General features: G+C 39.2%; 1 protein-coding gene across 4 annotated transcripts in view; it reads left to right on the top strand.

The window, feature by feature from the left end:
• Positions 1 to 26,191, top strand: part of Lmntd1 (lamin tail domain containing 1) — a 448,551-nt gene that overhangs the window by 279,712 nt on the left and 142,648 nt on the right. For all 4 annotated transcript variants that reach the window (XM_047548966.1, XM_047548968.1, XM_047548965.1 and 1 more), the window contains one exon: positions 21,018 to 21,117. The gene's annotated coding sequence lies outside the window, so the exon portion shown is untranslated. The remainder of the gene's footprint in view (positions 1 to 21,017; positions 21,118 to 26,191) is intronic.

Genomic DNA, 26,191 nt, shown 5'->3' with positions numbered 1-26,191 from the left:
GATTATTGAGTTTAGGCCATTAACATTCAGGGTTATCATTGTGATATGATTTGTATTCCTGGTCATTTTGGTTTATCTTTGGTTTTTAACTTGACTTGATTTCTCCTTTGATTGACTGTTCCTTTAGGGTAGTTCCTCCTTAAGCTGACTTGTATTGTTGTTTTTCACTTCCTCTTCACAAAATATTTTGCTGAGAATGTTCTGTAGAACAGGCTTTCTATTTGTAAATTCTTTTAAGTTTTGTTTATCATGGAAAGATTTTATTTCATCATCAAATCTGAAGGTTAGGTTTGCTGGGTATAGGATTCTTGGTTGGCATCCGTGTTTTTTTCAGAGCTTGAAATATATCGTTCCAGGCCCTTCTTACTTTTAGAATCTGAACTGAGAAATCTGCTGATATCCTTTTTGGTTTCCCCTTATAAGTACTCTAACACTCTTCTCTCACAGCCTTTAAAATCCTATATTTATCTTGTATGTGAGGTATTTTCATTATAATGTGCCTTGGTGTGGATTTGTTATAATTTTGTGCACTTGCTGTTCTGTATGCCTCTTGTATTTGATTTTTCATTTCATGTTTCAGGTTTGGGAAATTTTCTGATATTATTTCATTGAACAGGTTATTCATTCCTTTGGTTTGTATCTCTGTGCCTTCCTCAATCCCAATAATTCTTAAATTTGGCCTCTTCATGATATCCCATAATTCTTGGAGATTCTGTTCATGATTTCTTAATATCTTCTCAGCTTATTCAACTTTATTTTCAAGATTAAATATTTTGTCTTCATTTCCACAAAATCTATTCTGTTGGTGATACTTTCTATTGAGTTTTTAATTTGGTTTATTTTTTCTTTCATTTCGAGTATTTGTGTTTTTTTTTTTTTCCTTCAGAATCTTTATCTCTTTATTGAAGTGTTCTTTTGCTTCCTGCATTTGCTCTTTTAACTGTTTACTGGAGTGATCATGCATTGCCTGCATTTGCTCTCTTATATCATCTTTTGCTTCATGGGTCATTTTAATTATGCAGATTCTAAACTCTTTTTCTGTCATTTCTACTGCCATGCTGTCATTGGATACTACCACAATAGCATCTTGGTTTGTTAGGGACACTTTCTTCCCCTGTTTTTTATATTGTTTCCGTATATTCCCCTCTAGCAGTGAAGATCTGAGGTACTGAATTTTCCTCCCTACAGGCTTATTGTCACCCTGCAGTTTTCCAGGACCTCTCCTTTGAAGGGTAGATCAATATTAGCAGCACCCAAAACAGAGAAAATGCAGCCCTGAACCAAATATCCCCTATAAAGACTTCAGCATTATTATAATAAACAGGATGAGTTTGATTATTATTTATAGTATTTCTAGTGGTGAACGAAGGGGATGGGGAAGGGTGTAGGATGTAAGTGAGTAAACAGAGGTGCCTGTCAAAGGGCCTCCAGTCTCCTGTAGGTGTCTCAGGAAGGGAGCTGCCCCTCCAGTGATGGTAGCCACGCCCTCAGGAATAATTCAAAATGCCTGCACCAGCCTCCAAAGGAGCTCGGGAACCTCAGAGAGGCTGTACTGAGTCAGTGCAGTGGTATGTGGGGGGCAGGTGGGCAAGGTATTGCATCCCTCTGCTTTGTGGGGGGAGGGCGGGTGGGCACGGCGTCCAGTGTCTGTCTGCAGTGTGTCCAGTGTCCGTCTGCCTCAATGGCCTCTTAAGGCAACCGATTCTCCCAGTTTTCCAGGGACTGTCCAAATTTTGACACACAAATAAACAAAAATCCCCATAATCCAGGAACCCCTCAGTCCTTGGAATATCAGAATATTGGCTACCCTTTTTTTAGGTCTTTCTAAATTCTATGGCTCTAGATAAGCCATGCTTGGTCCCAATTTTCTACAATAATTGAAGTATTCTCTACACTACCTAATATAGGATCCAAGTGTAGCTATTGAGCACACGAAGTATGGACTGTGCAGTTGAGGAATTGAATTTTCAACTTAATGAAATGAAATTTAAGTAGATACATGTGGCAAGTGGCTACCTTATTGGCAGCACAGCTCTAGAGGATGTCACGAAACTAATCCATAGCATGTGTCTCGTGCAGCATCCTGAAGGACAGCACCTTGGAAAGTGATATGACTGCATGCCTCAGCCCACCAGAGCTTTATGTCCTGTGTCCATTATTTTATTGACAAGGCAGTACAATTGACAAGGCAGAATGTTAATAAGAGTCATCTTCCTCATATTCCCAAGGTCAATGGACAGAATCAGTCATTTAAGTTGAAGTTTAATAAGCAGGTAATCACATCAAAATGAAAATACTCTAGTAGTTAGTGCCTTGTGGTTTTGCTACTAAGTCACAAGCAGCTGTGGATTCTAGATGTATGAAGAGGAAGCCCTTTTTGATCCAGTATAGTGATACAGTGAAGTGGGGTATTATACCAATTAGTACCAAACTAGAAAGAGCGATTTAAAAATTTCCCCTTTAAGAGAAACTCAGGCAACTGAAGTTTGCTTTATTATATCAAAGGGAACAGTCAGCAGAGAGAAAAACACAACATTACATCCTAAAGGAGAAAGAGAATTTTCTTGAATTGCAGAATGTTGACACCATACGTCTGTCCAACTTCAAAGCTGTTGGTTATAAATCTTGCAGATAACTGATCATCCCAAATCCACAAAGGCAAAAGTTGAAAGAGAAGTTGGAACATCAGACAAGGCAAAGAAACTGCACAGCCCCTGAAGGAGTTGAAGCCAGTCACAGTGTGACATATATCATGAAGTTTCTGTAGAACTTGGCTGCCCATTTAAATGCTAATGTGCAATCCTGGCGTATCCTAGGAATTAAAGTGCTGAAGCAAGCAGCAGTGCTGGAAATTTCAGAAGATTGTTGAATATTCAGTACCCATGTGCTAAAGAGCTCAGGTAGACTTTTAAATGTCAGAGGACAAACCACAGCTCTCACTTCTGGTGTGCACTGCTATGAATTCTTTGGCAATGTGCCATTTTTAAAAGAAAGGATGAGGGAAGTTTTGAGTTTCCAAGTGATTTTTTTTATTAAGGTCACCTAACAAGCAAAATAAGAGGTCATTACCTCCAATTCATACAGAGGGCATTTATTAAAAAGCAAATTCAGAAGTTCCTCCTGGTTATTTTTTCCTAAGTTTCAATCATCTGCAGTTGCAGGAACTGAAAATTGTCAGGCATTTAAGAATTTTAAGATTCTGCCTCATGTTCTTAAACTGTATTTATGTAGTACATCGAAGTCATATTAATATAGCATAAATGAGCAAGCAATAAGCAGATATGTGAAAGGTAGTAAGAACTGTTACTGAAATTGGTGCCTTGAGAGATGGAAGTAGCTACCCAAAGACAGAACAAGTTTCCAATAGGTCAGGATACAGCAAACTTTAATTGCCATATGGATAACTGCTACAAAATCCAGAAAACAGTCTTAGTAATCCATCAAAACATACATAAAAATTATCTTCCATGTGTCTGGCATTAAGCTAGGTATTAGGGAAATAATAATAATGATTATAATAATAATAACAATAATTCACATACTGATTGCCTTATGAGTGGTACTGTGTAAGTGCTTAAATGCTTTACCTACATAAACTCATTTAATCCTGTAAGGATGTGATCCTACAAGGTTGTAAAAACTCTTATGAGATATGTATGGATGGGGAAACCAAGGCAGAGAGATTATGTAACTTCCAAACAGTTTGTAAATGATGGAAATGGGAAGAGTGTGGTCCCAAAAGTTGTGCTCTTTAAACCACTGTACAACTTTGTGCCTTTATCCCACATTTCACTGACATTCTTAACAATCCTCTTTAAAATTTTTCTTTGAGTATTTTAAAAAATAAAAGCGTCTCTCTCTAAATGATAAGCACCTTGATGTTTTCCTTGTAATGTGGTGACTTGTCCTTAATGTCTCACAAAAGCCTGTGTGCCACACAGTGTAAAAGCAAAGGTCTGGGGGCAAGACAGAGCTGATATGAAAACTCAGGTCAACTCTTTCCATAAGGCGTGAACTCAGTTTCTTCATCTGAAAAATGGGAGTAATGGAGTTATTGTGAGAATTAAATGAGTTGATGCTATGAAGCTTTTAGCACAGCACCTGGCACATAACAGGCTTGCAATAAGTTGTTACTGTTTGAATAAATTATTTTAAATCATCGTTAAGAACTACTTCTTTTTTTAAACTAGAATTGAAATTAAACACATGGAGCCATAAAAGACCTGAGAGGGTTTAGGTCAAACCCTATTGCAGGGGAAAGTGAAGTCCAGTCACCACAGAACTCTAAAGTCCACTCAGGTCTCTGTAGACATTAGACAGGAGAGATCCTTCCCTCCTTCATTCCTTCCCACCTTTTCCTCTTTTTGTTACTTATTCACTTATTTAATACACTTTTTATTAACCATCTGCTACATTCCAGGCTCTGTGATAAAGAGGAAGCAAGTGATGTGCTTCCGCTTCTGCTTCAAGTTCTACTGTAGCATGTTCTCAAAGTGTGGACCCTGGACCAGCAGCAGCAACACGCCTTGCTGTGATGGTTCATTGGTTGTGTCAACTTGACTGGACCACGGGATGCCCAGACATTTGGCCAAATATCATTCCCAGTGTGTCTGGGAGAGTGTTTCTGGATGAGATTAACATGACTGAGCAAAGCCAGGGCACCTTCCCTAATACAGGTGGGCCCCATCCAGCCACTTGAAGACTTGACTAGAACAAAATGCCTAGGGATTTCTCCGGCCTAACTGCTTGAGCTGGGACAGGCCCCTTGTCCTGCTTCCAGACTCACTACAAAGGTAGGCACCTTCTCCTGAGTTTCACTCATGCCCCTTTCAGACCTGAGCTCACACCCTTGACTGGACTGCTTCTCAGGATTTCGATAGTGAGCTGGACTACACCATCTGCTCTTCTAGATCTTCAGTTTGCTGACCGCAAAACTTGGGACGTCTCAGCCTCCAAAATCATGTGAGCGGATTCCTTATAACAAATCTCTTTGATACAATCTGTATCTTTATATCTCCAATGGCTTTTTTTTCTGATGAACCCTAATACATTTGGAAACTCAGTTCAAACTTCCCCTTGAGAATGAGGGCCAGCAATCTGTGCTGCAATAAGCCTAAGCCTTCGGGTGATTCTGAGGCCCACTAAGTCCTGAGAGCTGCTATATATGAGAAACACATCCTTGACTGACATCATCAGCGAGGAATGCAGTACTTTAACATCAGCAGTTACACTCCTGAGTCCCAGTTTATTTTCAGATCTCACAAATGCTGTTGTTACCCTGAACTAGCCCATCTTGCCAGCAGTAATAAGCATAAGGCACTGGTTTTGTGATGTATTAATGAGCTTAGTGTATGTAAAATATGAAAGTCAATATGCTGGATATTTGTTGTTGTTGCTTAATACATTCTAAAGACTAGCTAAATAGGTAAGAAAAATCTCCTCAAACTCTTCAAGGATTCTCATTGCCTGACCTTTGGTATGTGATGGGGCTTATCTAAGGGCTGCAAGCCATAGGGACAATAAAACATTTTAATTATGCTGTGTTTCACAGAGGCTGCAGAGTGCTCTGTGTTCTCTCCTTAAGTACCCTGTTTTATTCCTTCCCCAGGACTGAACATGTGCAGGTCTGCTTTCTAGCTCTCAAGGACATTCAGAAGGGCTGCAGGAATTCACATTCTGCAATTCAGCTGTGTCCATACTGTTGCCAGAATTTTGTGGCATGATTTCTGAATTTGTGGTGTATGTTTGCCATTTCCATCAAAATTCAGGTCAGAAATGACAACCATAAGTTTTTGTTTTCCTCAAAAGTATCCAGAAAGAGGGTTCTTTCCTATAGTAAGGGCACTTGAATAGATAACAAAACCTTTTGCTCCAAACACATTATACCAGTGCTTGGTCCAGGTATGGTGTGCTCATAGAGGTGAGCCAGACAGTCAAACAGCATGCTCTGGAGTTCTTCTTAGGAAGGATGGCAGGCTTTTGTTGTTGTTGTTGTTGTTAATACAACAAGTGGATTAGAACATGTTTGGAACTATTAATCAAATTATCCAAACATAAACCTCTCATCACCCACAAATATTCATTGAATGCTACTATGTACAAACCAGTGTCCAAAGACATGGTACATGGTCTCACACACACACAAACACACACACACACACACACACATACAGCAATGAAATCACCATAATCACCACCAAGTATATTTGAGTGCCTAGGCAACTGTGCCTAGATACACACAAAAAAATAGCCTTTATATACTAAATGCCTTTAAGGCACTTTATATCTTATTCATTATATCCTCTCAACATTACTATGAGGCAAGCATTATTGTTGCTTTTTTACAAATGACAAAGTGATATACAGAGATGTTAAATAATTTGCTTTAAATCACTTATTTTGTGAAATAGAAGATCTGGATGTTAAATCTATTTCCAAATCCAGGCATTACAGGCTTTTCTATGTGCTCCCAGTTTTTCTCTAAGTGGAAAATCAGAACACATGCAATTAAAAACCTCAGTAATAATGCAACTCTGCAAATACTGAGACAAAGAAGGAATTCAGAGGAAATGTTAAAGAAACAGAGATGGATACAGGCACGGTTCTATTAAGAGCCAGCCAGGAACACTTTCAGAAACCACACCAGGTATTTTAAGGAAGAGTTTGGTCAAATGGGTACCACTGGGCTGAAAAGGAAGAAGGGAACCCACAGGCACCTGCGGCAGCAGCTGCTGCCCCTAGACTGTGGGAAGAAAGAAGCGGAGTTAGAACTTCAGTGCTCAGTGGGGTCCTGCTGAGTCGGGAGCCTATTCTTTTGAGGAGGGGCCCAGACTAGCTGGCACTGGTAATTCTGAGGTGGTATGTTGAAGCTTGTCCTGGGAAGGTGAGAGGAGATATCTGAAAACTGCAATCACGGTCACTGGAATAACAGCTGTGGGGGAAGAAATGTTGCTGGTGAGCCGCTCAATGGACCCGGAAGCAGTCAGAGGAACACGCCCACCTCCACACCTTTTGCCTTCCAGGGGTTTCTCATGCCCTTGTTGACAAAGCCTGGCATACATAGATCCAGTTGCAAAGGTAGAAATGTCTGTTCCTGAGACTCCCATTGCTTCTGTCTTTGGCCATCCTTAGCAGGGGGATAGACCACGTTGTCCCACCTTTTACTGATTAGTGCTTGAACTTGAGCAGTTTACTTTCACTAATACCCTCTGCTCCACTTAGTGCAGCTCTGCCCATGATCTTCATGCATTCAGTCCTCCGTGAGGACTCAGGATGGTAGTATTCGACAGGTTTTCCACCAGAACTTAGGGACTAGTGTGCGAGTTCACTGACTGCATTAGCTCTTTTAAATTTTAATTCCCAGTTGCTTTGAACACATTGCCCCTTCTAATAGAGTAAATTTCACCTCCACTTGGTACATTTTCCTGAGTTTCATCTCATTACAGTGAAAAACCCATCTGTGTTTATTTTTTCTTCATTATTATCTTCTCAGATGACTCATCGTTTTTATCACAAGTTGTAAATGACATCCCTGGGAGTTAGGACCTCAGATAGAAGGTGGTTATAGCCAAAAAAAAAAAAAAAAAAAAAATTTAAGTCCTCAAGTGAAATAAATTAATGGTTCACAAGATTTCAAAGCAGTGCTTGTCCAAGGTAAAGTTTTCTCTAGTAAGAAATAAAGGCAATATCAAGAACTATGAGAGGCAACAAGGTATCATGGTTAACGAAGAAGGCTCTGTGTTGAAGGAGTTACTGAACCTCTTTGCACCCCAGTTTTCTCATCTACAGAACAGCAGTAATAATGATAGCTGTTCCATAGGAAATTATGGGATCCAATCAGTTATTAGTAAGAATTTAGGATAGTAAGTGCTTAATAAATACCAAATATCATTTTGGGGCAACTTAAGGATACAAAGTACTGACCTATATTCAGAGATGACATTGTTCCTATTTAAAAAATATATATTTTTTTATTTTTATTTTTACAGACTGCATTTCGATTCATTGTACACAAATAGGGTACAACTTTTCTATGGTTGTACACCATGTAGATTTACACCATTCATGTAATCATACATGTACATAGGGTACTAATGTCTGTCTCAGTCTACTATCTTTCTTTCCCCCACCCCCTCCCACCCCATTTTCCTCTACACCATCCAGAGTTCCTCCATTCTTCTCTTGCCTCCCCACCACCACCCAGCCCCCTGGTCATGTATCATTATCCACTTATCAGAGTAAACATTCAGCCTTTGTTTTTTGGGAGCTTGACTTATTTCACTTATCATGATATTCTTCAACTCCATCCATTTACCAGCAAATGCCATATTTTCTTTTCTTCTTTATGGCTGAAGAAAATGTTTTCTGGATGAATTAAATCTAAAGATCTTAGAACAACACTACAAAACACTACTATAAAAAGAAATGAACTAAAGCCAAGCAAGAGTGTTCTTAGGGCTTTTGAGCTTATAAGGTGTGACTTTACTCATTAAGGAAAGATACACTGGTTTGTGCCATTCTCCAGCCCGTGAACCCATGATGGAAGCAGCCGGATAAGCTAGAAAGATTTCAGATTTGGCTCCTGTCCTGGTAAGGATGGGAGGACTTTCTACATATTTCTCTCATCTGATCCTCATGACCCTGGAAAAGGGTATGATTACTACCACCCCCATTTTCAAGAGAAAACGGAAGGCTCATAGAAGGAAATGACATTCTTTCGTCACACAGCAGACAACAATGTAGGTTCTTTCCCTTTGACTGAGTGATACACTCCACATAGGCCTAGTCCTTTTCCCCAGGTTCCTATCTCTGCTCTCATAATGAAGGCCTGTGGGAAAGGCGGGTAATAAATGTGCATAAAGGTTTACTTTTCTGGAACACATCTAGACCATGAAATAAGATGAGGTATTTGGGAGTTTTACCCAAACAGAACACTTGGCTCAGAATTTAACAGTCATGCCTCTAACTCTCTCATATGTTCCTCTATTGACTGAGTGGAGAACCATACCTTTATTGCTTGTAGCCTCTCCTTCCCACCTTTTTATGATCTTTTACCCACTTATCCCCCAAGGAGAGGCTTTACTGTGCTATTACGCTTATTATTAAGAATATGTTGCTCTTACTATATTTTCTCCCATTACTTTTGAAGCAGTCTGCTGAGGCATCATTTGATAATAGTTTAAAATGACCAAAATTTTAGGTCTCAAAGGAAAGGACCTGTGAAATGATAGGCAATAGGGTCTAAGATTTTATGTATACACCACTCAATTCAGCTTTTAGTTTTACCCCTGTTCTTTTAATCTCTTGTGAAGCAATAGCCACAGGCTTGAGATCATCACTGTGAACTTTTGATGTTGTATTTCAGGTGCCTTTTATACCTGATCTTATGAAACCTTACAATATTTTTAACAGGTAACTACCTGCTACACAAAACCAGACATGAAATCCACAAGGTATTAATAACGTTATCCCTCTAAAGGCATCCATGATCAAGTGCATTTGGGAAATAGACAGTGTACTTGATTCCTTTGCAAATAATCAGTTTTGAGTAAAAGGAGGGTGCCCAGTTGTCCAGATTCACTGGGATTCATTCAGTTTTAGCAATGAAAGTCCTGCAAACTGAGATGATTTATCACCCCAGGAAAATGAGTTGATCTCTCTTATTGGTCTCAGCAATTTAAGACTCTGAGAAGTCCTGCTGAATACAAAAAAAACAAATAACCAACCCTTTTTCTTTGACTTAGTCTAGCATTTGAGCTTGTGCTCATTCCTGATTTAAGCATGTAAAACCCAGGCTGTAGAATGGAGATGAGGGCATTGTGGTCCCTGTGGTCAGAACAATGAGACCACAATTCTGGACTTGGATAGAAGGCATACCCTTGGAACCAGGGTCACTGAGACAGAAAGATCTTCTTAAACCTAGAAGGCAGTGGTAATGACTATCTTAGGAACAGAAGGTGTCACAGAGAGAAAAGAAAAGGCTCTTTAAAAGGTTCTCTGTTCCTAAGACAGAGGAGTTTCTTTAAAAGGGTTCTTATTTAGCTGGAAGTACTGAGCAGCTATGGTATGCTAAGTTGACAGGTAAAATCTGCAATTAAAAAGAGAATCATCAGGTTATAATTTTAGGTATTGTATAATTGAGTCCTTTTCTGTTTCATAGATTGAGATGAATGACAGAGATGGACTGATTTTCCTGGGATGACAAATCCTATCAGTTTGCAGGACTTTCATGCTAAAATTGGATGTGTCCTGGACAAACCCAAAAAGTTGATCTTAGTACATTTGTTAAAAGTTGCTTATTTGCAAGACTTTTTTACTAATATTCAGATACCACATCCATGGAATCCTAACACAATTTTAAAGTAAATTTGATACATCTAGGGAAGTTCATAACACAGGTAATTGATGGCACAGTTCTGATGTAGAGTGAAGCATTCTTGCATATTACATATTAATGGAATGGTTTTGGAGCTATTAGGGATTTAAAATTTTTAGTCTTAGTAAGTTAGAGCAGTGGGCTGTGTAATTGATCTCATATGAGCCCTTTAGTGATGTTGCCTTGGCCCAAGGAGATCTGAGCCAATTCTAGGTCAGATAAGACAGACCCACCTTGGAAGCAGAAAGCACCAACAATCTAGGTTGTATCTGCCTTCTGCAAGTGATCAGCCACACAGTCCATGATGTAAGTTTGGAAAGATTGAGAGCCTGCATTTTGCTGGCCTGTGTAAGGATAGTAAAGGCTGTGGCGTCACACTGGAACGCAGGGCCAAGTTTTAGTTCTTAATAGAACTAACAAAAGAAATACAGGGCCAGATCTCAAAGGCTAGGCATGTGCAAGAGGCCCATTGTCAGAACAGGACATCAGAGGAGAGAGAAGAAGGGTGTGACCAGCACACTGGGGCCTTGAACCTTGATGCAGTACAGGCAGCAAGGTGTTTACCAAAATCACACAAGCCAGTGGATCACCTTACACACATTTAGTACTAACTTTTCTTGACAGCAAAGAGATCAAGTACCCAGACCCTTTAAATATTAATACCCTGTCTGGAAGGGTAAGACCTTATGTATAACTGGGAAGATGATCAAAAGCAGTTGGGAAAGACATGGAAAGAAGAAATAGGGTCCACTAATTGCCAGGCACAGCAACTGCTCATTCAGTTCCTGAAAACCTTGGGATTTCTGAGAATGGATGAATAGACACCAACCCTGAAATCACAGGCGTCTTCTTCCCACTCAGTTTTGTGTCCTGTAAGTAAGGAGTACCCATAAAATGTACTGTAACACATCCCCTTCAGCTGTCCATCAAAGCTCTACCAGAGAACAGATGCTTGGTGAGGGTGGGATTTCTCACAGTGATTGTAGAATTTGGGCACAGAGTTCCAAGTAACCTGACAGGATGAGGGCAAATGTCAAGTGGTTGGCTCATCCCTGAAGAAAGAGGAAATCAGGAGACTTGGCAAAGCTGTCATACTACTCCTTGTCAAGTAGGACCTCTTTTACAAAGGGTACAGCAGTCTGTTTATCTTCCAGTTAGCAAAAAGGAAGATCTATCTGCTTTTGGAAATTTCAGTCTTGATGCTTATAGTCCTGCATGTCTTCTAAGCCAACATAAAAATGTCCAATTTGAAGTGTGATACTAAAACTATGCCATCACACTCTGAAACTTTGCAAGATAAAAGTCCTTGTAAAGTCCCTGTTGAAATATCATATTTAATTTTAAAAAAAAAAACAGGGCATCTTACAGAGCGTTTCAAATGACTGGAGAGGAAATGGAGAGATTAATCACTTTATAAGCACCCATTAATGTGCCTTGTGTCTTATCAGACAATCAATTTTTAAAAAGTAATAAAAATTTCTGGAACTTACATTGCTAAGCTTCATCCAGTGACTGTTTATTATTCCCTGACTTAACTACTTGCTGATTTATATCCTTAAAACAAAGTGCTTGCAAATGTTTCAGATTTAATATTCTGCACTCAGTTCTTTGAAAGGGAAGATCTAGAAACAAAGAAATGATGTAACTTTCTAGAAATGACTGTGAGGATTAAGTTCTAAGCGTGATTTCTTTGGGTCTCAACTTCTTACAGATCTTCTTTCACCCCCAGCTTACCCTGTTATTTAAGGAGTCCTGCCTGAGGTTACTTTGTGCTGCTCCTTTAACATGGATAGTCCCAGGACTTTCCTCTCTCTTTGGCTCTCTTCATTTACTTTCTGTGAACCCTCTCCTTGACAGCCATTACTTCAACTGACATCTCTAAGCTGAGGACACTGAACCTGTAGCTCTACCTCAATAATATGTTTGGATGTGTCTTCTAAAAGTTCTCCTATTGGACTTGATCCCTACATTCATGTTAATGGTTTGGGGAGGTGGGGCCCTTGTGGGTAACTGGGATTAGATGAGGTCATGAGGGTGAGACTCCCACAGAGGCATTAGTGGCTTTATAGGAAGAAGACAAGAGACCTAAGCCAGCATGCTTACTCTATTTCACCATCTGCTGCCATCCATCATGTTACAATGCAGCCAGAAGGCCCTCACCAGATGCTGAGCAGATGCTGGGGCCTTGCTCTTGTACTTCTTGTCCTTCCAAGTTTCCAGATCTGTGAGTCCAATCAACCTCTATTCCTAAGTATGGTTTTAGAGCAACAGAAAATGACCAGGATACCACATTCTGTCTCTAAAACTCTCAATTACCTTCTTGACACCTCTAAAGAGCTTCATAGGCACCTCACACAAATGGTGAACTAGTCATTATCTGTTCCCTTTTCATCCTTGATTTCAGGATATGGTACCACTGGTTGTTGGTTGGCCAGGTCAGCTGTGTGTGAACTGTACTTTACTTCCTTGTACAATTACTGTCTACAAGTATTTCTCACAGTCACAGTGAGAAGAGGTCCTGACACATAACTTCTGCCAGCTGTGGCCCCAGGTCCTCCTCACGATCAGTAATGCCACTAATGCTCAGGTGTTCTTGTATTGCTAAAGCACCCTCAGGATCATGGAATCCTAGAGAAGGACCATAGCGAGCTTCCCAGTCCTCTTTTCTCTCTTATCCAGATATGAGTTTATGATGCTGAGCCAAGAAGCTTCTATGAACAGCTCCAAACTACACTCAGGATCATTCCAATCTTAACTACAAATGTGTTTCTTCCTTATGCTGGTCATTTTGAATTCTTCCAGAACTGCTTCAGACTGTTACTTTTTCACACACATCTGGAATACTTGAGCCCTGTTGGGACACCCAGGGATGGGAAGTCAATCATCTATACAGACAAATGATGTGTGCACCTTGAGGTTCTAGAAAGTTCCTGAATGTTTTTGTTTACCAAGTGTGGGTTCTAATTTCAGGGGTTGTTTACCTGTCAAATAACTTCTGTCCAGATGTGTGGCTTCATTTTGAGGTGTGCTGTGGCGTGTGCAAAGGAAAGTCAGAAAGAGGTTCTCTTTTGCCAGGTGCAGTGGCACACACAATCCCAGCGGCTCAGGAGGCTGAGGCAGAAGGCTCACTAGTTCAAAGTCAGCCTCAGCAACTTAGAGAGACCCTAAGCGACTCAGCGAGACCCTATCTATAAATAAAATATAAAAAATGGCTGGGGATGTGGCTCAGTGATTAAGTACCCCTGAGTTCAATCCCCAGTACCAGAAAAAGAAAGAGGTTCCCTTTCCAGGATCCTGTGAAGTAAATCTCTTTGCTAAACGAACATGCTGTTTGAGATGTGATTCTTTCATGGCCTCTGCTCACTGGAAGAGGGAATTATGAACACTTAATTTGTGTGATATAGTCTATGAAGCAATAATACATTATCTCTGAGTCTCTGCTGAACAAGAGCTGAGTCACCTACTGAATGAAAATGTGAAATATATCTACTGTATGTATTGTGTAGAGGTCTCACTCGAAGTCATTGCTGAATTGCAACCAGTTTCCCAGGGATTTGTTTTCTTTTGTGACTTATGAGCTTTATGCCACTATCATGAAACAGTGGGTCTGAGCATCTCATCTGGCATTTTTCTGTGGAAGTTAAATTAAATTTTGTAGAAATTTATGGCTCATTTCAGACAGTCTGCCCTTTTGGAGGAACTAGTATGTATCGTCTTCAGTGGCTCAGGTATTTCACAGCTACATATAAAAATATTTGCCTTAGGATATTTTCTAATTAAATAAATGAAACAACTGACTAAATAACTGAGTAGAATTTGACTTTCCTCTGACAACCTCACTTGAATCACAGTACTTTCAGAGATGATTTTTTTTTTTTTTTTTTTTTTTACTTCTCTTTGTATCAAGTTTTGGAAGCAATATCATTTTTCTTCCACTTTTCTCCCATTCTATGACTTCTCTGTCCTTATCTCAGAAATCTCTCTTCCTTTTGAAATCCACAACACCTGATTATATGACACCATCTGCCCCATCTCAACTCTACCTCTGTTGGTCCTTCTCCATATGTTTCTGAGGAGCCAGGAGAAGGCCTGCATGCCTAGAGAATAGAGATCAGGAGCAGGGTATTCCAGGTGAGTCTGGAGTGGTTGCAGAGGCCAGAAGCTGGTGGTCCAGGATGAGAATTTTCATCTTTATCCTAAAAGCAATCAGAAACTTTCAAGGGCCTTCCAAGACTGAAATTATAACTGAAGTGATTTTTTTAGAGAAAACACTCCAACTGCAGTACAAAGAACAAAATGGAGTGGAGCAGGAACAGATAGGGGAAATTGTTAGAGGCCAAGTCAGTAGTCAGGGCAAAAGGACGAGGGCGGCTTTCACAAAGATGGTGACAGCAGATGTTGGTGTAGTGTCAGGAGAACTGGCTGGAACTTAGAGATTGTTTAGATGAGGGTTCACAGAATTCAGAGACGAATCTAGGGTGACTCTAAGGTGTTAGCACAGAAGGCAGGTGATGTAGTTGCCCGTGACAGTCAACACAAGGAGAAGAGTGGGCTTTTGTGGGAATGAGACCTGTCTTAACTTTCTTCACCCCATTGGCTCTTACCTGCCAGGCAAGTTCGAACTGCTGTGCTATCCCCAGACAGTTAAATATTGCAGAGGAAGATAATGTAGTAACTGGCTCTACTTGTAACACATACATACCTGGTTATAACTTCCAGGTAATTGCAATTTTTTAAAAAGTGATGGGCTGTCACTATGTTGACCAGGTTGGCCCCAAACTGCTGGGCTCAAGTGATCCCCCTGCCTCAGGCTCTCAAGTAGGTGGGACTTAATGTGTGTGCCACTGTGCCTGGATTACTTGGGAAAAATATTTACCAATTTCAAATTAAATTCGATTCTATTTCTTATATTGATTCTATTTCTTATATTATTTAAAATATTTTCACTCTTTCCATACTTCCAGTCCTATCTTTCTGCTTCAGGTTTAGTCAATTATCTTGTCTCCTAATTTACTGAAAAAATATAGAAGTCAAATAATGCAATTTTTTTTTCTCACATTCTCTTATCTCCACTTCAAAACTTTTCTGAATCTTCAATTGTTTTCTTTTCTGTCTCAATGGGGAAAATACATCAGTCCCTTTCTGTGCTGTCTTTTCCACCTGCATTCCTACTATTATTCCATTCCAGGTTTTCTGTTACATTGTTTCATAGACTTCCCTAATCTCTTACCTCATGTTAAGGAAAATAGGGTTTGTTTGTTAGTTTGTGGATCCAGTAATTATATACTCAATGGTGAAAATTTGGAAGATAAACAAAGATAAAAACAAAAATCACCTACAACTTCATATTAGAGAGAAAACCATTTTTAATTTTTAATTAAAAACATCTTCTTCCACTGGTTCTCTTCCCTTAGACTGAAAACATGTTTGGGTCTCCTTTGTTCTAAAGAAGGCTCCCTTCAACCTTGCTTCCCTTTCAAATGACTTTGGACCTCTCTTACGGACACCAACCATTCTGAGCATTAGCTGGAGAGCTTTCAGAAGCTCCTGAGGTGAAAAATGCTGCCCCAAGCTTGGAAGGCTGAGGCAGTCAAGGAGAAAAACAGGCAAAACTCACCTCATCGTCTATACCTGTACCTATATTTCCTAGATATTCTGCCTCAGTAGCCCAGCTGGTTCCTTTAGGATCTTGGATTTTGCTTCACGTATGATTCTTGCCTTTTCCAATCTGCTGTGTCCTTTCTCCTTTCTATCCATTTCCATCCATTCTTGTGACTTTACTTAGCATTTTTACATGGATGACTTTAAGTTGATTTTGCTTACCAAGACCTTTCATTAGAAGCCAGAATAACATTTCCATCTGCCTTCTGGACATCCTAACATGGGTATCACACCAGGAAACTCAACACATCCCAAATTAACTTTACTGTATTTTTTTGTCAAACCTATTACTTCTCTTGTGCTTTCTACTTCAGTTAGTTGAGATCATCTTCTAAAAAACTAAAGAAAATAAGGTAAAAAATAAGGAGTCATCTTTGCCACTTCACAGTTCTTAATTGAACACCAAATGCCACTGATTTAGTATCATATTAATTACTCCTGTCATGCACATTGCTAAGTACATAAGACCCATCTTCCCAATGAACCTTTTAACTACATGCTGTGTTATTCTATTTTACAAATATGAAAAAAGAAACCTTCACAGCTAAGCAATTGAGGTCAGCATTTGAACTCAAGTCTGTTTATTTCCAAAGCTAGTGTCTTCTATATTTTTTCAGTTTCTCCTCTCCTCTCTTTCCCACTGCTGCCATAGCTCAGGTCATTATAGAGGAAGCTCTGCTAGTCAGTTCCCAGTTACTCAAATCACCTCATTAGCTACACTGTCCAGTTTTCTTTCACACTAATCACTAGGGCGAGTGATAGGATGGGCTTTTCTGGTTGCGTCAATTTAGTTGACGTTTACCAAGAAACATTTGTATTTTGTTTATGAATCAGTCTGTGCAGTTGTGCTTTTTATCGTTATAATACTTAATATTACGTAAACTACTGAATATGAGTGTGAAAGAGCTATTCCTGTGAAAATTAAGTTAAATACTTTTGGAAAAACTCCAAGAAAGTAAGTTTCTGAAACTATTATGATCTAAATAAGCAATGTGGAAGATGAACCAAAAATGGGGAAAAATTGTAAAAGATGTCTTAGAGATTTGCATTCTACCTTTTGTTTCAATTTAAAGAAACAGAAACACGGGCATAGCTTACACAAGAAAAATAGTACAAAACCCCAGTTATTAGTCTTATACTCAAAAAAAGAGACTTGGATTCTTATCAGTGTTTGCATGTACTGTGTATGTATGTCTTAAGTTAAAATATAATGCCTAAGATAAATGCTTATGTTTTTAATCCCTGATTTAGCAACCTTTAAAAATGGCCAAATTTCAGTTTCTGATTTCACTGAATGAGAGATCATCCACCTTCCTTCCCATTATCTTCCAGACAGAAGCAGCCCCTTTCATCTGGTCCCCTAGTCTTCTGCCATCATTTCTCCACTCAGTTAACAAATCTTTCAGAGCCAACTGTCCAGACAACATTACCAGCCTCATTGCCTTAAAACTCAGATCTATACCTATCACTCCTCTGTTCACAAAAACTCAATTACTCCTACTGTGTACAGAACAAAACTGAAAGTACTTAGGATGTTAAAGTCCTGCCACCATCAGACTCCCACCTGCGGTTTTACCCTCAGCTCTATATTCACTACGAGTACCTCATAATCGCTAAGCTTCTGTCCTCCACAAGTTGGATGTTACTCAAACATACTGTGTGTTAAACTCTATATTTGTACATCTCAAAAGTTTATGTATTATTGAAATAGTCATTTATGGTGGGAAATGTATTGCACACAGAAATTCTATTTTACAGAAAATGCTGAAAGCACTTGAATAAATTTAACTGAATAAATTTCAAGTAGTAATGTCAAGAATATTGCACAATACATAGTCTGGAGTCAGGGTGAGGGAGAGCTGATTTGGATTTTCTCTATACTTAAAATAACTTAGTAAGGGAATAAAAGTCTGCAGAGATATGACCCTGACTGCCCTCATCCAGTTATTCACTCAGGAAGAGTAGACAGCGCTAAGTTCCTGGGTGACTGATATCAGTGGATTGCTGTGTGGCTGCCCTTAGTCTTCTGTTGGTCTCATTCCCATTCTTTCCCTGGAAGGTCTTAACACCTGTTAATTGCTTTAGCTTCCACTACTGCATGGGATTTTTCATATGTCCATGTAAGCCAGAGTGCTTCTGTTTGCCCCACTCTCTGTTTATTTGCTTTTATGAATTTTCACTTGGCAAAACACCATCTGACATATGGGTTTAAAATTGAACTTCCCCAGCAAACTCACTTTCCTCTGCCTTCTGTCTGTGGGACTGCCATCTCCAAAGTATTGGAATTATTCACAACTCTTCAGGGTCTATCTCACTCTTCTTTAGCTCACCACTAATTGCCCATTATTTCTTCCTATAGATTGAATATTTAAAGGCTTTGAAAACTAAAAGAATTTTCCCTGCTATGTGAAACATCTGGAAATATTTGTGTATATCCACTGTGTTCACTATGCCTTCTCTTTGCTTCTCAACAAAGTCATATGGCTTCTGTCTCCCCAATTTTATTGAAACTACTCTCCTCAAGGCTGCCAATTACTTCCTTAATGCTAAACTTAATAGAACTGTCTCACTTGTCAACCTAACTTCTGGAGATGTTGATCTTTATACCTGTCCTACTTAAATTAATTCTCCCCTCATCTTCTGTGACCCCACTTTCCCACTCAGTCTCCTCCATCACACTATTTTTTATTAGCTCCTTTTTGCTGATCTTTAAAAAAATGGCTCTGTTTTTCGAAGCTCTGAGTCTTCTTGTCTGCTTCCTCCACACATTCCTCTGAGTGATCCTGTCACTTCCTCTGGCTTTCATTACCAGCTCCACGTCAATGACCCACGTCTGCAGCTCTATCTTCCACCTGAGTTCTCAAGAGGCTCACATCCAACTGCCTCTGCACATCTCCTCGAGGATATTGCATTGACTCACAGACTTCAAACTTCCTGAAACTGAATTCACAAAAATGCTTCTCTCCCTCCTTCCCCTATTTTAGTGAATGGTACTATCCAGTATCCATTTGTTCAAACCTGAAACAGACATCAGTCTTGAGTCCTCTTTCTTCTCTTTTAATCAATATTAAAACTCTTTCAAACCAACTTGTGAAGTATTTCTTAAATCACCCACTTTCTCCCTCCTTCCTGCATTACTATGATTGAACCCATAATAATATCTCCCCTAGAGTCCTGCAACAATGTCTACATGGGCTTCCTGATTCCGTGCTGGCCCCTCTCCAATCTGTTTTCCAGGTTGCAGGAAATTACTTCTTTTTAAACATGAAAATTTAATCACATCTCTTCCCAACTTTCTGCTAGTGTCCTCTCTCAGCATGAATTCTAATCTCTTTCACATGTTTCTGGGGCCCTTTGTGATCAGCACACAGTCCCTTTTTGCCACTTTGGCACTCTACGATTCTTTGTAAATTGCCATATTGCTCCAACTCTCCACCTGTGCGCTGTGGTCCCCGTACAAATCTGTTCCTCTCTGCTTACCGAATCTGCAGCCTCCCCCTGAGATTTATTCATTCAGCATACTTTTGGAACACTTAAATGCCCCAGCATTGTTCCAGTTCCTCAAGCTATAGCAGGAAGCAAGGCTGGCCCACCAATGAACGCTTGAGGCTCAGGGTCTGCTGGTAGACAGACAAGCATACTTAGGCCATTGCAGACCTTCATGATGAGGAGACACAGATCCAAGAACCCAATAACAGTACCATACTCAGGTGGCTAGCAGAAGGCTTCCTGAGGTCAGTGTCATTTGGTGTTAGACCTGAGACAAAGGTAGAAGGTAAGTAGCCAGTTCAGAAGGTAAATCATTCTTATCACTTCCATGTTTTCACTTCCCTTCTCACTCTTTGTAACTCTTATCCTTCATGTTCCACTGTTGCCCTTCTTTAATTAACTTCTTTGATTGATTCTTATTGTTTCCCTTCCTGGAAGTTAGTTATTTTTTCCTTCACTGGCAGCAACTCTTTTCATAAAAGCTCTCCCAGGCCTGCAGCAAACCTACCAGTTCCCTTTCTTTAAATCTCTCCTTAAGGTGAAAATGAAGAGACCTCCATCTCAGATAACAGCCACATCATCTTCCATTTTTTGGACAAAGTTGTCAAATAGTTTATAGTTAACTAGGGCTGTGCCAGAATGTTTCTTTTTTATTCTTCTGCTCAGCACATTTTCAGTTGTCCATTTGTCTTTTTATATTTTTAAATAGTCCACAAGGTATTGTCCAAAACCTCTATCTAACGGATGTACAAGCCATGATATCCTTTCATTGTGTAGAGCAATACAACACAGGTCAAATTTAAGAAGCCTTCCATCATGGCTTTAAGATCCCTGTCAAACATCAAGCTCACTGGAATAGTATGTTGGTAAGCAGGCTGGGCTTTGTTGAGTTTCAGTCTGAGCCATAACAATATCTCTTATATACAGTAAAAATTAATAATTAATCCTACCTCACAAAACTCTCACTTTTCTACTTTTAAAGAGACACGTGTTAAAAAATTTTGTATTCAGGAGTCTGATGCTGGAGTATGATAAGTTTGAGGCCAGCCTGGGCAACTTAGTGAAATCTTGTCTCAAAAAACAAAAAAAGGTGGCAGGAACCTGGGGATATATCTCAGGGGTAGAGTACTCCTGAGTATTCCTGCGTTCAGTCACCAGTAACAAACAAATATTTGGTTCACTAAGGATTTGTTATTTTATATAGCTCTCCCACTTTAAGAAGTAGTCCCCATTTTAAATGGTTTTAATAAATGAGAAATAGCTAACATCCTCCCTAGGGAAAAGGAGAATGTGGTCTTAACTGTTATTGGACAGTGGCTGCGGATGGCTCTTCCTCACATGGGGAGGGTCATTATTTTCCTTAATCACTACAACCTAAAGATTGGACTGCAGTGCTGGTGCTTATGTAGGGAAGGAAGCTAATTACTTCATTTCATTCTTTTGTTGGAACATTTTACTACTCTTGCAAATAATCTTCTCTTTCCTTTAACAGTCCGTCTTTGAAGAGATCAAAAATAGCACATTCATCAAAAGCACTGCTGTCAGAGCCCAGAGGAGAGGACACAAGGCTGGGACCAGGGGCCAGGCTAGAGGTCAGTGTTCACAGCTACTGGGTAATGGGCCTCCCAGTCAGTCCAAAGGGAGCTTTTAACTAAGGCAGATGGAGACTTCCATTTAATTCCTTGTATGTAAAAAAATAATAATACGTAATTATTTCTCCCATAATGGCAGTCATGTTTCTGTAACAATGGCTGAATTCAGGGCATTTGTGAATCATCATTGCAAGTTCTTTGGGGGAGTTTATGAGCAGTCATTCCCTTGGTCTGAGGCAAAAGAAGAACCTCAGAACACAAGACTACTTTTTAAATTTGTGTTTCGGGGGAAAGAAAGATGGCACCTGAATGTTTTGATCACGAGCACCTTTAGGATAATCCTGGACACAGGACACGGTACATATGTGACCTATAAAGTATAGAAACTTTATCTAGTTTTGACACCCTTTAACAGAGAACTAGTTAGGAAAGACAAATTTTGGAAAGAGAAATTAATACATTTAAGTTGTGGATACTTTTATATACCATCTGGCAAATCCTGATAATACAAAGTGGCGACTCCAAATTTCAAAAAAGTCTTATCCATTCTGAGAGAGTCTGTTTATATAGATTTTTGACACTTCTAATATGTACTGAGAAATTAAAGAGCATCAAGAATACAAATAACCCAATCAACAAATGGGCTAAGGAAATGAACAGACACTTCACAGAAGAAGATCTACAAACAATCAACAGATATATGAAAAAATGTTCAACATCTCTAGTAAGAAGAGAAATGCAAATCAAAACTACCCTAGGATTCCATCTCACCCCAATTAGAATGGCGATTATCAAGAATATAAGCAACAATAGGTGTTGAAGAGGATGTGGGGAAAAAGGTACACTCATACATTGCTGGTGGGGTTGCAAATTAGTGCAGCCACTCTGGAAAGTAGTGTGGAGATTCCTTACAAAACTTGGAATGGAACCACCATTTGACCCAGCTATCCCACTTGTGGGCCTATACCCAAAGGACTTAAAATCAGCATACAACAGAGATACAGCCACATCAATGTTCATAGCTGCTCAATTCACAATAGCCAGATTGTGGAACCAACTTAGATGCCCCTCAATTGATGAATGGATAAAGAAACTGTGGTATATATATATATATATACAATGGAATATTACTCAGCCATAAAGAATGATAAAATCATGGCATTTGCAGGCGAATGGATCAAATTGGAGAATATCATGCTAAGCGAGATAAGCCAATCTCAAAAAACCAAAGTACGAATGATCTCACTGATAAGTGGATGATGACACATAATGGTGGGTTGGAGGGGGGCAAGAATGGAGGAAGGAAGGACTGTATAGAGGGAAAAGAGGAGTGGGACGGGTGGGGAGAAGGGAAAAAAATAACAGAACGAGTCAAAAACTATTACCCTATGTAAATGTATGATTACACAAATGGTATGCCTCTACTCCACGTACAAACAGAGAAACAAGATGTACCCCGTTTGTTTACAATAAAAATAAATTAAAAAAAAAAGAATTTAAAGAGCAGAACTGCCAAGTATAGGATCTGATCAAGGAGTGGGGTTGAGTAGGACTAAACTCTGGCTGGTGCCCTGGACACTGACTGAATGTCCCACTCCCTGACTTCCTCAAATTCATGTATATGGACTAATGGGGACCACTATTCAAGAGACTACGAGAAAACTCAACATAGATTCTAAATATTCAATAATAAGCTACTGGCTGAAAAATATACATAGAGTCATTAAAACAATGGTATGCATGTATATGACTAGATGAAAAAGCAGGTTAGAATACAGAATATAATATATAAAACCATTTTGTAAAAGATGTATTACCTAAAAATAGAAATATATAAATGCAAGTATATTTATTTTTCTGTGTGTGTGTGTGTGTGTGTGTGTGTGTGTGTGTGTAATGTACAGTTTCTCTCTCTGTCTGCCTATCTTTCAAGGGAAAAATATTGGAGAATACACACCAAAATCTTGATTGTAAGTTATCTGTTGGATTAATTTTGGAGTGACTTGACTTTTTTCTTCTTCTGACTAAAGTATACTGACTTCATTTTGTGTGTGTGTGTGTGTGTGTGTGTGTGTGTGTGAGAGAGAGAGAGAGAGAGAGAGAGACAGAGAGAGAGAGAGAGAATGAGAATGAATTATGTTCACGTGGTAAAAAGTTAAAAACCTTACATAGTGGATTCAGGGTTAAATAATAACAATTAACAATTGTTGCTTTTAAAAGAGAGATATTGCAAACTACCAACCAGAGTTAGATTTTAAAATCATTTCGACAAGTTGTAAAGTCTATATAATCCAAGAACAAAGTATTATTACTGTTTGACTTGGCTAATTTTCCAACTGGAATAACGATAACATATGACAACATTTTCACAAGCCACGAATAGGTGTTAAAGTGAATCATCAAAATGGAAAGGTAATTCTAAAATAATCCACTTCTGATATTGATTGCACTTAGTGATCCCATTCAAAAGAGTAGTACTATATTTACCTTACTCTAAGTGATTTGTTACTGTACTGTTCAAGGAGATAAAATATGTAAAGATATTATGCACTTGGGACTCTGCTATAATTTTATAAGCAAAATTAGGGAAAGGGATGGGTATTTATATGTGGCTTCTGTTCCAGTTAATCCTGAATACAAGAGGCCTAGGTGAATATTTATTAATCACACATTAGCTATATCAGGCATTGTGTTCATATATTTAACATTCACACCACTCCTGGAAGGCAGATAGTTACTATTTAAGAGACTAAAGCTCAGAGAGATTTTCTAACTTCTCTCTGGTCACAAACCTAGGTAGGTGGCAATACCAAGATTCAAAATCAAGCCTTTCTTTATAATTAGGTCATAGTTACAGCATTCCATGATGGAATATTTTATTATTTTTCAAAATTGTCCAATCTCCATTTCTCTGTAAGATAAGATCATGCACCCTGCATCATTGGCTTTGGGCATGGCCATGCTATGAACTTTGGCCATTGGAGTTTGAGTGGATATGGTGAACACCACGCATGGCAGCATGGGTTTTGTGTGCTCACTTGCTCTTTCCTTTCTGCCACATAAATGTTCCAAATAGTGCATTTCTGGGACTAAGAATGTGAAGACATGCGGAGCAGAGTTGAATCTCAGCAGCTGCCAACCCAAAGCTGCTAACGTGTGAAGAAATGTGTGCTTGTTTTCTATTGCTGTATTTTAAAACACCACAAATCTGTCAGTTAATGACAACACAAACTTATTATCTCACAGTTTCTGAAGCTTAGCTCAAGGAACAGGTTCTCTGCTCAGGAGCCTCCCGGGTCAAAATCAAGGTTTCAGCTGCAGTTGTCTCCCAGGGTTTGGTTGTAAGCACAAGTTATTTCTTGTTACACGGGACTGCAGTCTCATTTTCCTGTAGTTGGTTAGGGATTGTTCTCATGTTTTTTCAATGTGACTCCTTCATCTTCAAGTCACCAATAGCACATTGAACTCCCCCTGGCAAATCTTTGAACACCAGAAAACTCTGCCTTTGAAGGGCTGTGTGATTGAGGTGGGTCCACCCAGATGATCTCCCTATCAGAACATCAGCTGATTAGTAAACTTAATTACAGCTACAAAATTCCTTTGCTATGTAATCAACATAATCACAGGAGTAACACCAGAGGATAGAGACCAAAGGGGCCATCTTTAAATTCTGCCTAACACAATGAAATGAATATATATGTTGTAAACTGCAGAGATTTGGAAGATTGTTTTTTATTTCAGCAAAACTGACCTATGCAACTGATTCCCAAAAAGTATGTGTCTTGTGTGTTACCAAGCACATAGGAAAGGGCACAAGTTCTAAGGTGCAGCTCAATGAATTGTCTCAAAACACATCTGCACACCCAATCCCCCTCATTAAGCAAATTAACAAAAGTAAATAAATAGACAATACGCAGAATGTTATTAATATCACAGCAGCCCCATCATGCCCCTTTCCAGTCATTTTCTCACTCCCAAAATAAACACTATCCTGTCTTCTAACACCATGTGTTATTTGGGCTTTCTTTTGAAATCTTTTAATGTAATCTGGCTTCCTTCCCTGAGTTTTGTTCCTGTTGTTTGAAGTTTTAGTTCATTTTCTGTACACTAGTCCATTTAGATATTCTACATTTTATTTCTCTATTCTACTGTGGCTGATTTGATTACTTTCCAGATTTTAGTTTTCACAAATAATGCTGCCCACACTGGTGTTTGCAAAATCCCTCTTCTCCCTCCCTCTTCCACTCTTTTTGTTTTTCCCTCTGACACCCTTGTATCTTATAGCTAGCCTTCCGTCTCTCTAAAAAAGGCAGATTATTGTCAATAATTCTCTAAATTAATCTTTAAGAAACCCTCTGTTATAGATGATTTGGAAACCACTATGAAATGGATTCAGACAAAAGAAATAGGAAAATAAAGGAGGGGGATGAGAGAGAGATGGGATTTTAGAACCTTGCTTTATCTCAGCTCAGTAACAGAGCTTAGGTGAGATCAGTTCATTTCAGTCATTACTCTGAGCACAGTCACGCAGCGTGGCAGCGGACAGTGAAAGGTTGGTGGCACCATTGGAGGATCTGATTCTGATTCAGGTTCCTCAACTTTTCTTAACTTGCTATGTCACTATTTCTCTATTCATTTTCCCTCACCTGTTACAGGGGCAGCAATAATTTCCCATTGAAATAGAGTTTCCTTTTACTCTTTGTGCAAAAACAAAGTGGTGCACGCCTGTAATCCCAACAGCTCTGGAGGCTGAGGCAGGAGGATCATGAGTTCAAAGCCAGCCTCAGCAATGGTGAGATGCTAAGCAACTCAGAAAGATCCTGTCTCTAAATAAAATACAAAATAGGGCTTGGGATGTGGCTCAGTGGTGGAGTGCCCCTGAGTTTGATCTCTGGTACCCCACACCAAAAAAAAAAAAAAAAAAAAAAAAAGATATTGAGGATCATACCTGAGATGATGAACTGAAGCAACAAATGCTTGGGCTTGTCCATGATTCCTTCTTCTCAGTTTTGATTTTAAAAAATAAGCTAAAACACTAAAGGATTTCCTCAGTTCCTTAAGTTAAGATATTTTA

This window comes from Sciurus carolinensis, chromosome 4, assembly GCF_902686445.1.
Source record: "Sciurus carolinensis chromosome 4, mSciCar1.2, whole genome shotgun sequence".
NCBI classification, from domain to species: Eukaryota; Metazoa; Chordata; class Mammalia; order Rodentia; family Sciuridae; genus Sciurus; species Sciurus carolinensis.
The sequence above is the reverse complement of the archived record's forward strand: the minus strand, read 5'-3'. Positions and strand labels throughout refer to the sequence as shown.